Source organism: Sturnira hondurensis, unplaced genomic scaffold, assembly GCF_014824575.4.
Source record: "Sturnira hondurensis isolate 20B ecotype Veracruz unplaced genomic scaffold, ASM1482457v3 Scaffold0003693, whole genome shotgun sequence".
Taxonomy (NCBI): domain Eukaryota; kingdom Metazoa; phylum Chordata; class Mammalia; order Chiroptera; family Phyllostomidae; genus Sturnira; species Sturnira hondurensis.
Window position 1 is genome coordinate 2,729,509 of NW_028076324.1, and position 12,480 is coordinate 2,741,988.

Here is a 12,480-nt window from a genome sequence, read left to right on the forward strand (position 1 = left end):
ATACTTGACATTGTTTTCTTTTTCTTTACATAGAGTACACACAGTTACATATTTGAAACATTTTTAATCTCCCAATTTACATATAGTGTGCAATTTATAAATATCAATTGAAAATAGAGTAAAAGATATCCTGTGTCATCAAGTAGAAACTGGAATCTAAATTTTGTTACATTGTTATCTAACATCAGGAACTAAGAGAAAAAGAAATTTACTTTAAATTAATTAAATTAAATTAATCACCTCACACTAACACCATACATTTACACTTACAAAGAATCTTAATCTATTCTTTGACAGCATAATTTTCGGTGGGGGGCGGGGGCGGAGAGCAAAACTGACTTAGTTGAAGTTATTGAAGAGATACCCAAATTATCCATTATTCTCTTTTAAAAATTATAGAAAAAGTTAAGTTTCCTCTCAGGCAGTTTGGTAAGTAGCTTGTAACTAAAATTCCCCCCCTTTTGATTAACTTGAAGGTCTTAAGAAAATGAGAGAGGAAAGTCCTGGATAGAGTATTTGAAGCTACATAATTAAACACTCAGTTAACTAGAGTTTTCACTAACTCCATCCCCATAACTGTCTCCTAAGCTGGATGATGGGTATTTATTACACTAACCAGACAGGCATCCGCAGCTTGTGCCGCCCTGTCTGTCCCACCCTCTGAGCGGATCTGGGGTGAGACCATACAGGAGCACCCTAAAGAGTGCGTAAGGTAAGGTATTAGTGAGAACAGATTAAAAAGAGGCAATGTTAGGTGAAAAATCTTCACGAAGGCCTTTTCTTTTTTGAAATTTTCTAAGAGTTGATTTGAGCCAAACTGACGACATGTCTGGGGAGCAAGATCTCAAATGCTCCCACTAAGGACCAGAAAGTGGGAAAAAGTAATTCTATATTTTTTTGCTTGCTTTACTCTGGTATGCAATGTTTTACCATGTAATACAGTCCCTGAAAAATAAAAATTAAAGACTTTGGAACTGCGTTTTATGCTATTTATTACTCACAACTTTATATAATTGACAAGCACTTGGGGAAACATTAAAAAGTAAAAGAACCTTGTCAATTTTACAAACTACAACACTTTTTGAGCCCAAGTAACATTATAGATTTAATTTTTACTTTTTAACAATCCCCAGGTGTGTGCTCACTCTTTCAAGCTGAAGGATGTAGAGAAGGTGATGAGGTGGGGTTAGTGTGAAACTTGAAAGTTAACCTACAAAATCAAAACTTTAATTGTTGTGTTACTTGAGCCTTAATTCTTCTAGTGAAAACGGCAGGTTCCTTGTGGTACTCAAAGAGCGAGGAAGTCTGGAAAGGCAGTACCGATAAGGGCTAGCAAAGCTAAGAACGTGCAGCTTTATTTTGAGAGGGCAAGTCTATGTTCATTTTATGATGATTTTTATTTATATCTAGTACAGGAGTGGAGAGACTATATAACGTGTATTTTATTTTTCTCTCTGAAGTTCACTAAATCATTAGTAGCAAATATTAATTGGATTCAAATTTTTTGGATGCAAAGTGTTCAACTTAGCACTTTAAAATTAGGAACAGAGTACTTATTTAGTAAGTATCACAGACCAAACACATACATTATTTGAATTTTACATTATGATGAGTATTAAGAAAAAGGAAAGAATCACAATATTAATTAACCCAGGAAAGTTGAACAGTAGGAATTAGAGTGATGGGAAAGCTGAATATTTTGGAAAAAGTCCTAATTGTAGATCCGATTCTTCAGTTCATTTAAGCTGATATTTACTTGGAGTGTAATCAGCGTATTTAATCACTGGGTGGAGCTCTTCCATTTGACTGGTGTTGAGATCCTGAAAGACACTTGTGGATACCTACCAGAATTATTCTATACCTGTGCCTTAAATGCCCTTTGATTGTTGCTGTGACTGGACCATAAGTTCCCTTATCTGCTCCCACCATTTACCTTTTACTTTTGTAATTTACCATTAAAATTTACCCCAGTAAATGTTTCTCTTTCTGGGTCCTCAGTAGACAATGTGTCTACTCCTGTTATTATTTTGATGTCACTGAAACTTCTGAGATTCTCTAAGAACGAACGTATCTCTGCTAGTATATTTATTTTTAAAAGTTTTAAAATATGTGATGAACTTGTTACTGGTAGTTATAAATGTAAAATTATTCATTCAAATTAGAATGAGGCCAGGAATGATCATTTTTCGACCCATTACCGACTATTCATTTTTCTCATCCCCTGACTTCGGGAAGGAAGGAAGGAAGCGTTTCTTTGTCTGCCGTAATTCAGGCGGTTTGTTTTCGTTTTAGTGATAGTTGCTGTGGAGAACCTCAACCAGAGGTAATGACTGCTCCTCATACCGTCCCACCAAGTCCTGTTCCTGACACTGTTTCATTGCATCTGTTTACCTCCTTTCCCGTGACACTGCATTCCCTCTTCTCATTCTTTGCTTGTACGATGCACTGATCTTCCTTCTTGTGGTCTTGCACATTCATTTGGTTATGCCTTTCTGCTGCTTACAATACATTTTTAAGTGTTCTTATTTCTACTGAGCAAAGCGCAAACATCTTACCCTGGACAACGCATCCTTTTCTCTGAAGTCTCATCTACCTCCCCAGTGTCAGCTTCTACACTTCTATAACTCCGTATACATAGTTCTCTTGCAAATCGTGCTTTCGCTCACTTTGCCTTCTGCTGAAAATGACCTTCCCTTCCATCCCGCGAGTTTTTACTCATCCTGTGAGACACTCGCTTCTTTGGAACGGCTTTTCTCATCTCAACCATCCAAGCCAAATGATATGCTTCTGTCTCTTTTCTTCTTTAGTGGCTTGTTTATACTTTTGACTTTTACACTGATTTCATGGCTATTACTTGTTTATATGACTTTCATCTCCAATGTTCTGCCTTTCAGTCTTCAGTCACTCTTCCGGCCTTTACTAGTGCCTGGCATTTGTGTATGTTTTCCTTCCTTCGTTACGAACTGGTTCTTAATTATTTGTTGGCTGCATGAATATCAAATTATAATTAAGTTATAAATTATGTCAAGTTTCCAGATAAATAGGATATATCAAGTTGAAAGCTGCAGTCTGGCCATTCATGCTGTGTGATATTTATGGGAAGAATGCATTGAAAAAGAAAGAATCAGCATGTGTTCTGGAAGAGAGACACCATTCTTTGTCGGCATGTTAGTGGATGAATTTACAATGGGAGTCCATTGAAGTGTGTGCTAGGTGCCAGCCAGTGTGTCAGGCACTGGCTGCAGGAGCAGAACCAGATAAACATGGTTCCTGTGCTCACAGACCTAACAGCTGAGCAGGAAAGAGTTAAGCAACAGTGTCTAGTAAGAACTAAAAGGGAATATGGTGCCTCTGACTTATCTGGGGTGGAGGGAAGTCTTCTAAAAGGAAGTAACAACCTAAATCCAAATCCTAAAGGGTGACTAGGGAGAGCCAGGGAAGAGGGTTAAACGGAAGGACCAGCATGAACAAAGGCTTGTGAGGAAGGTTATTTGAAAGAAGCACTAGGTGCAGCTACTGAGTGTGTGTGGGTGGAGGAGGACGTCACAGCGGCCGGGTCACTCCACAGGCCCCAGAGGCAGTGTGTAGTCGACTTACTGAAAACTTTAAGCAGCTGAATATCATAGTTTCTGAAGGATTATTTAGTGCTTACGTGGAGGATAAACAAGAGGTGGCAAGCTGGAGGCAGAAAAACCACTTGGGAGGCTGTTACAACCTGAGAAAGATAGATAGCAAGGGGGACTCGGATTAGGATGAGAGTGGAGATGGAGGGAAGTGGGATTTGAGAGAATGTATTTCTTCCAATTTAAGACTATCTTTGCCCTGGCTAGAGTGGCTCGGTGAATTGAGTACCAGTCTGCGAACCTAAAGGTCACTGGTTCGATTCCCAGTCAGGGCACACACCTGGGTTGTGGGCTGGGTCCCCAGTTGGACACGCAGGAGAGGCAGCCACACATTGATGTTTCTCTCCCTCCTTCTCCTTCTCTTCCCTTCTCTGTAAAAATAAATAAGAATATCTTAAATAAGAACATCGATTTAAGGATTATCTTTGACTTAGTATCTGTATTGAGTTGGGGGAAATTCTACACTTATCTTTAGTCTAATGCCTTGCCTAATTAATTGGTCCTGAGTAGGATCTTAAATAGAAATACAAAATCTGGAGTCCCTTTCTGACCTAGTGAGTCAATATTATGTCACAGTCCTCTTTTAAATACATGGAAAGTGATCACTAAGAATCCATATTTTACACTTAAATTCAAATTCAGTGATATATGATCTTTTTAAAAATGCATCAAGTACAACCTAATTTGAGAAGTAGGAGAAGGCATATTAAGTTTTGAATACAGTCTTGGGCAGCATCGTCAGCGGGTGCACCGGGTCTGGGGCAGTGAGCGGGAGGCAGAGAGCACAAGAGTTCATAAGCTCCCCCGACAGCTTGTCTTCCGCCAGACGCACCTTCTGTGCAAGCCCTGTACAAGCCCGAGAGCAGCCGTCTCCTATCTGCTTTGTTTCCAGATTCTGGTAATTGTTGGTCTGTTGATGTATTTAAGTGGGTTTGATAATATACCATTAATTTCCAACTTGGTAACTTTTAACACTGTTCTCCATGCTGTAAACATTAATATTTATGAGCTCATACAATGTAGAAACTCATAGGATGAGTTTCTTTCTCCCAATAAAAAAGTGAAGAAATTAGATGAACTACCATATTTTTTCAAGTTTACACAAAAAGGTACCTAGGTCTCATTTAAAGCACTAAAAGCCGGTGAAGTTTTAGGGAAGAAATGATTGCAGCTTACAGCAGTATGACAAACAAGATGTAAAAAACTCCTGCAATAAATTAAATGTTCTACAGAAAATACAGTATTTATCACAAGAAATTAAGGGAAATTCCTACTGGACAAACGAGGAAGTAGAAATTCAGAGTATTAAGTTTGCTTGAAACAGCAGCTTCCCCAAAGTCATTTGCTTCCCCAAAGTCATTCCCCAAAGTCAATTTAGATTCGTAAAAATCTGAGGCCTTCAGTTTTTTCCCCTCACATGTTTCATCAGCCTTATTGCGGAATAATTCACATACAATACAGTTGCACCAACTTAAGCCATAATTCCATGAGTTTAGCAGTTTCTCCTCAAGTTAAACATAACTTTGTCATGTGGCCCAGCCATCCCACTCCTAGCTTTACTGAGAGAAGTGAAAATGCATGTCCAAAAATAGATTTGTGTTCTAACGTTCACAGGGGCAATGCCAAGCGCTATGTAGAACAACCAGATAAACTGCAAATGTTTAGAATTTGGGGATATTATGCCAATATATAAAAATCGCCCTGGCTGGTGTAGCTCAGTGGATTGAGTGCGGGCCTGCGAACCAGACGATCGCAGTTCGATTCCCAGTCAGGGCACATGCCTGGGTTGCAGGCCAGTTCCCAGCAGGGGGGACTCACCAGAGGCAACCATACATTGACATTTCTCTCCTTCTCTCCTTCCCCTCTAAAGATAAATAAATAAATATTTTAAAAAATCAACTATTTATGTAAAGGAGCCATGAATTGAAGTTTATATGTATAAAGGAAACAGATAATTAAGTGGTACATAGGACCATATGTAATAAAACATTTATTGTATGTGTCCCTGTATGTGTTGAGTAGTTCAGTTGGTTAGAACATTGTCCTGACATGGCAAGGTTGTGGGTTTGATCCCCCGTCAGGGCTCATACAAGAAACAACCAATGAATGCATGGGTAGGTGGAACACCAAATTGATATTTCTCTCTCTCTCTCTCTTTTTCTCTCCCCCCTTTCTCCTTTTGCTCTCTCTAAAATCAATAATTTAAAAAAATTTAAGTTATATGTGAAACTCATGTATAAAAATATAACACTTATACAAAGTAAAAACACTAAAGGGAACAAATTAATGGAAAGACATACCATCTTCATATTAGGAAGACTGAATAAAGCTTGTTCATTCTCACCTGGTTTATAATTTTACTACAATTAATTCCAGTTTAACATTATAAAGAATTAGAAAGAGGCCCAAAGATAACAATTTTGAGGAAGAGAAACAAGATGGAGATTGATCCTATAAGATAGGTAAAATTATTGTAAAACTAGTAATTGTAAGAGTAATTAAAACTGAAACAATTGTAGCGTAAGGCAGACAAATTGGCTTTTTAAGCAGAGTAGAGAGCTCTCAGGCTTTCTATATAATAAAAGACAAACACTGCATTACTGATTAGAGGGGAGAAAATGTATTTATTATTCAGTAACTAGTTTTATAATGCCTGGTTATCAAATTTTAGATGATTCTCAAAACACAAAATGCACAAACCATGAGAAAAAATACACCTGAAGCTAAAATTAATATTGAATGTCAACTGCAATTGAAACAGTTAAAAATAGATATATTTGACATTAAAATTAAATACTTCAATTACTGGCAGAAAAGAAGGTGGCTTCCTGGAGGATCGGTTGTTCACACTGAAGGTAGCCCTGCAAATGTGAGGTCGGAGGGTAGTTGGAGGTATCCTCCGCCTCCAGCATCTAACAAATCACTTACATTGGCTTAAGCATGAAAGGGAATTTATTGGCTCATCAATTTGATGAGTAAAGTGAACCACAGACATACAGACCACAGAAATCTCACAGAGGAGGGGGAGAAAACTACCTTGTGGCCATGTGGGAATTCCAAGCCCGAAGGCTGTGAGAATCAGTCACCTGAAGCTGAGGCCAGTGTGGGCGGGCACAGTTGTGTGACGGAGATGCAGCTGGGGCTCATGACTGCCCCACCCCCACCGTGCCCACAAAGTCCAGGTGTCTATGCTGAGGGACAAGTGTCTGGACCCGTCTGAGAAAATGCTCTCATTATTAGAGAGGTTTAACAGCACCAAAATCAGCACCTTTTTGCATCTCAAAAGACGATCTAGATGTTCATATGGACAAGACACAGGATCATCTAGAGACACAGTTAGTGTTGGTTATTGCTTGGCCGTCAAGCCCAGCCTCCTCCTCCAGAGAGCTGGTCAGCTGTTGTAGGCGCACTGGAGATGGCCTCCTTTTCCACCTACAGCCTGAAAAGCCTTTTCTGCCTCAGCTGACAAAAGATCAAACTGCCAGTGATGAACAATGGCCAGATCTTCCCACTTCCACACAATTTCTGCACTGTTCTTACCCAGTCTGCCTCCTCTGTCAGCCCTCGTTTTCCCTAATAAAGCACATGAAGAAAATGGTTCCAGTGCTCACATTCCTCCTCTGATGGAGCCAACAAGATTGAGAGGGTGAGCTGGAAGTCTGGATGCCACGGGTACGAGGTTAGGTATGAGAGTACACGGAATGAAAACTTCAGTTTGCATATCTGTGGGGCTCAACTGCTGGTGTGGCCTTGGAGAACAAGGCCTGTAAGATCCAGACCACCAACCACATCAGCCCCACAGCCCCTTGCCCCCACAGCCCCTCCACTCCAGCATATTGCCCCAGCCTTTCCTACTTGCCCCAGGCAACTACCAGAGTTCCTGCACCTGTCTGAGCCTTGGTTTCTTCCCCTGCACAGAGAAGCTCGGCCCAGGGCACTAGTTCTCAAACGAGGCACCATGGAACCTTCGGAGGTTCCAGAAGTTACTGGAGGGCTTTCGTCGAAAACATGCAAGTTCCAAAAAAACTTCAGGGCCTCTGAACACTCATCCTCTGTGACTTCACGTTGACACCTCATTCTCCATTCACAATATTTTGTGTGATTTCTCCCCATGTGATTTCACCACTGAAACAAAAATGAGAATCCCTCCAAAATATTCTCATCAAAAGACAATGTGAGATGAGAAAGCAGACACCAAGTTTGGGTTTTTTTTTAATTGACCCATTTTAATTTTTTAAAAACAAAACAGAACATCATTTTTTTCCATCTACAATTCAATTACACCCAAACATTCTAAGACCAAACCAAGTCCCCTGCCCAGAGGCGGGGAATTAAAACGAGACCCACAAAGGTGAGTGCTGAAGATCGGAGTTCCTGCTGTCGGCCAAACGCACTCTGTTCAAACGCACTCCGGTGCTTTTCGTTTCACAGTTTGTTAACGTGTTTTACAGGGAGTTCTTTAAACTAATCTCATCCCGGGCACCAGATTTCTTCAATGATGCACAACTTGGTGGCATTTGTTTCCATCCAGTTGATAGCAATAAAAAGGAGTTTTTATCTCTGCCCTTTCCTGGGATAGGTGTGGGGAGGTAAAAGTACCAGCCGAAGGAGCCTTCGTCGGTGAGCAGTGAGAGGAAAGGTGAGGAGAGGCCCAGGGTGTGCCGGCTGCTGGTTTCCACGTGCCTTTCCTAGGGGGGGACTGCAGACGTGTTAAATCACACTCATGCCACTACCATGATTATTAATACTAGTCATCTTTTATTGTTGGATGATAAAAAGGAAAATACCCAAGGACGTAAAAATGGTCAAAAGGTTTTTACTGAAAGTCAACATTTTTCCTCAAAAAAAATAACACAAAATGAACGTATAGTTGGGATGGTAACTCCGTTGGCTATTCCAATTCACCCCATTGCTTATTCCCCTAGAAGTAAGGAGAACAAGCATTGATTTTACTAGGAATATTATAGTAGTAACCGGAAGTGTTAATGACAGCTTCTTTGAGGTCTATCAATCAAATAACGGCTGTCATTCTCTGACTGCCCACATCTGAATGCATTCAGCTACCTTGGAAACTACAAAGGAAGGAAAAATATATTCATTCCAAGATTTGTTTATTGGGACTTTTAAGCACCCTGTCTTCTGTAGGTCCCCAGAATGATGACAACGTGCTAGGAGCTGCTGTGTTGCCCGACATGAGCCCCCGTTCTCTCAGGGTCCTGAGAGGGATAGTGGATTGGTCCTGGATCCCTCATGAAAGGAGGAGGTGGTCTCACTGGGTGGAACATGTGTGGCCCTAAATCTGGAGGTGGGGAAAGGGCAATACGAGAGGGTGGGGGCAGAGCAGTGCTCCCCACGGCTGGAGGGCCACTAGCGGGTGAGTTGGAGTAGTAGGCAGAGGCTGCTTCTGCTGCGGGAAGAGGAGGAAGAGGAGGAAGAGGAGGAAGAGCTGGAGGGCCTGGTACAGGCTCTAGCTTGATCCCAGACTCTGTGGCTCTGTCATCTTTTTCTTTTCCTCTGGCTGCTTGGGGCCTTCCCCATTTCATATTGAGTCTACCGCCCTTGACAATCAACTTACCAGAAGACTTGTCCACAGCCACTTCTGCAGCCTGCCTTATGGCAAACTGGATGAAAGGTCACTGTACAATGGTGATCATCTGGATCTCTCCAAAATGGCAGAAATGATCTCTTAGATCTGTCTCAGTAATGGTACGACCTAGGCCACCAACATAGTGTGGTGACAGTCTTGTCCTCTGATGAGTCCGTACAAGGCATCATTGAAGCCCACTTCAGAAGCCTATCTGCTACAGGGTCATTGATTCCGTAACATCCGTCTTTAATGTTCTGATCGGCAAGAGGGTCATCTGGATCTGCAGGCTTCTCATGTCAGTTGGACACTTCCCTTCTCTCTCACATTCTTCTTTGACCCAGAAGGAACAAATGTGGGGCCGATTCCTTTTGTAACAGGGTGCGGTCTGGGCCAGTTTGAGCAGCATGTCACCAGAGAGTGTGTTTCCCCAGCATGCCGACTGGCCGTGCTCCATCAGGGTTAGCAATCTCCCTCTCCATATTCTGTGGATAGTACTGTTTGTTGACATCTGACCTTGGCATGTCTTCCTTGAAAGACAACCCTGTGTCACGAACCTGGATGGGCAGGCCATGATTTAGATCCAAGAGGCAGGTCCCACAGATATTCTTTGATTTACTACTGGTTTGGCACACTTCTGTGGGGGCGACTTCCCTCACAAGCCCCCCCAGTTGGCACGGATGAGAGTGAATCATGGCTGAGACATGACATGATCTGCTTGGAGAGGAGGGGTGGCCATCTTCCCTGCTGGGAAAAGGCCGTGGGCTGATGGCCAGTTTCTCAGGGGAGACAAAGGCCAGCAGCAGCCAGTTTCTCCGAGGAGAAAAAAGGCCCCAAGCCCCTTCATCCATAGTCTTTTATTGGATTCTAATACACAGGAATACAGGGTGGCAAGGATCAAACAGTAGATAACATTTCGAAGAAATCTGAGGGCTTACTATGAGTCAGTCTGTCAGGAACGGAGTTTTAGGGTTTCTTGCTCAAATCCTTAACATAGAATGAAAGCACTCTTAGCAGAGCAGATTTCACAGGTTTATTGGGAAGTCTTTGTGATGCCAGATTTTTCCCCAGGACACGCTCTAGCAAAGCAAGGAGCAGCACCCCTCCCCAACAGGTATTCAGGCTTAAGGGGATTAGAGCCAGGAAGCACTTCTCTCAGAGGACATGGGGACTCAGACTATGTCAAAGCCAGGGGGCGAGAGTCCATTGCTCCTTGTTGCAGCCCCTCCAAGTCCTCCATGAAGGCCTCCCAAGTGATCCAGTCTGGCTTAGGTTGCCCCCCGCTTTGAGGGGTCTTATCCATCATTGACTTTCGACCAAGCTTTGGGGGCAGGGAGAGGACACTGAGGCAGCATTTGCTACTAGAGACAGGCTTTGTCTCCTTTGGCTCGGATTCCAGAGGTGGTCCCTCACCTTTAGCCATAAGGGGTTGAGATACAATTCCTAGAACCAGGCAGAGTGGTCTGCAACACACTTCCATCTTCTTGAAACACAAACAAACCCCAGGCCAACAGCGAAACACTGTGAATGGCCTGGCACAGGTTTTGCATTCTTTTCCATACTTTTCTCTGGTTATTGGGATATGTAGGTTTTCTCCAAGACACATCTGGCACAGAATGGGAAAGCCTGCAACCTCCCAGCTCTGCCTGTTGTAGGTGTTGGGACCCAGAGAAGTCGCCATCTTGAGAGTGTCCGGGGGCAGTGGAAGCTTCCAAGTGGGAAGAAGAAGATCAAGTTTTTTTAGTAGAAATAATTGACAGACTAGTATTCAGAATATGCAAAGAACATCTATAAATAAATAAGAGTAATACAATAGAACAAAGTATAAAAGATATTAAGAATTACTGAGAAAAAGAGTCCTGAATGAGAAATAGACACATGAAAATATATTGATGAGATAGATACACACTAGATTTATAAAACCTGAAAAGTCAAACAATTAAGTTTTGTTAAGGTTGTAAGCAGGAAGTCTTAAATATTTTTGGCAGGAGTGCAGTCAGTACAACCACTTTTCATAGAATTTGGAAAAATCTTATAAAGGTGGAGATGTGCACCACATCTATGGCAACCCACTATGGCATATATCTTAAATGAATTCTCTCACAAGTACTTAAAGAATACACAAGAATATTTATAGCATGCATAGTAGCATTGCATGAAATTTCTAAAAAAACTGGCAGTGACCATTGGTGAGAAATGAACCTGGGGAGGTAGAATCTTGTATATCCTTCTAAATAGCCTGACCTTGCAAAACCATGAAAAGCCATGAGGACAAGAATTTCACTTTAGAGAGATGACTCTAGTGGTGTTTTAGAAGGCGAATTCAAAGAGGACATAGCTGGAGACAGGAGGACCCAATTAGGGAACTGTTCGTGTCCAGAAGAGAAATGGAGCTCGGGGTAAAGAAATAGCACTGGAGATAAAGGAAAGACAGAAGAGAGAAATACTACGCATGCCGAATCCTCTGTTGACTGGCTGGGTGTGGAAAGGCAAAGAAAGGGTCTTTCTGTCTTGAATGGATTATAGTCACCAAAGAATATTGGCAGTGTTTCTATGGAAAGTCAATGGGTCCCATAGAATAAATAGTCTCCAACCTAGAATTCTGAATTAACTAAATGCATTGATTTGTTGGATAGGCTCTTCATATCTGATTTATTTGTGAATTTATTTATCACAAATTCATATGTGAATTTAGTAGTGTCCTCATGCTACCCTAAACAACAATTTAGTTTCTGCATAATTTTCTAGCAGTATTTTCACAAAGTTCTTTTAAGGGGCTCAGATACAACCTTTGTTCTTAATACTACCTAAAATCATCATTGATACGTCACGGGATCATCTCTGCCTCTCCATTCTTCCAATGATCTTGAAAGGCAGGGTGTGTAGCTTCGTCAACCTGGGACCTGGGATTCAAGTCAAAAGTGTGTTACTTTGTTCATTTTGTTCATAGAATTAAAGACTACTGAATTGTGTTTTTGTCTTGGTTGTTTTCTCTGAAAAGTGAGGAAGCATAACAATTATTAATATGAAATCACCTATGTAATTGTGATTGATATAGTAGACACTTACTTGCTATCCACTCTTGCACTTCCTTTCATTTACGGAATTTGCCCAAGTTTCTTGATGGCGACATCACCTTCCCATTCTGAGCTATGTAGTTCTAAATGGAAGTGAATTCAGATATGGACTCACTCATTCAACACATTCCCAGCCACTGATTGAGAGATGAGTAGGCAACTGTAGGCTGGGAGCTTGGCCTTCTGAGAAAGAGGA

The 12,480-nt window shown here is 41.6% G+C and overlaps 1 pseudogene; it reads right to left on the bottom strand.

Moving 5' to 3' along the window:
- Positions 1–8,791: 8,791 nt before the first annotated feature.
- Positions 8,792–10,897, bottom strand: LOC118984616 (pre-mRNA-splicing factor RBM22-like; annotated as a pseudogene).
- Between the last annotated feature and the right edge of the window lie 1,583 nt (positions 10,898–12,480).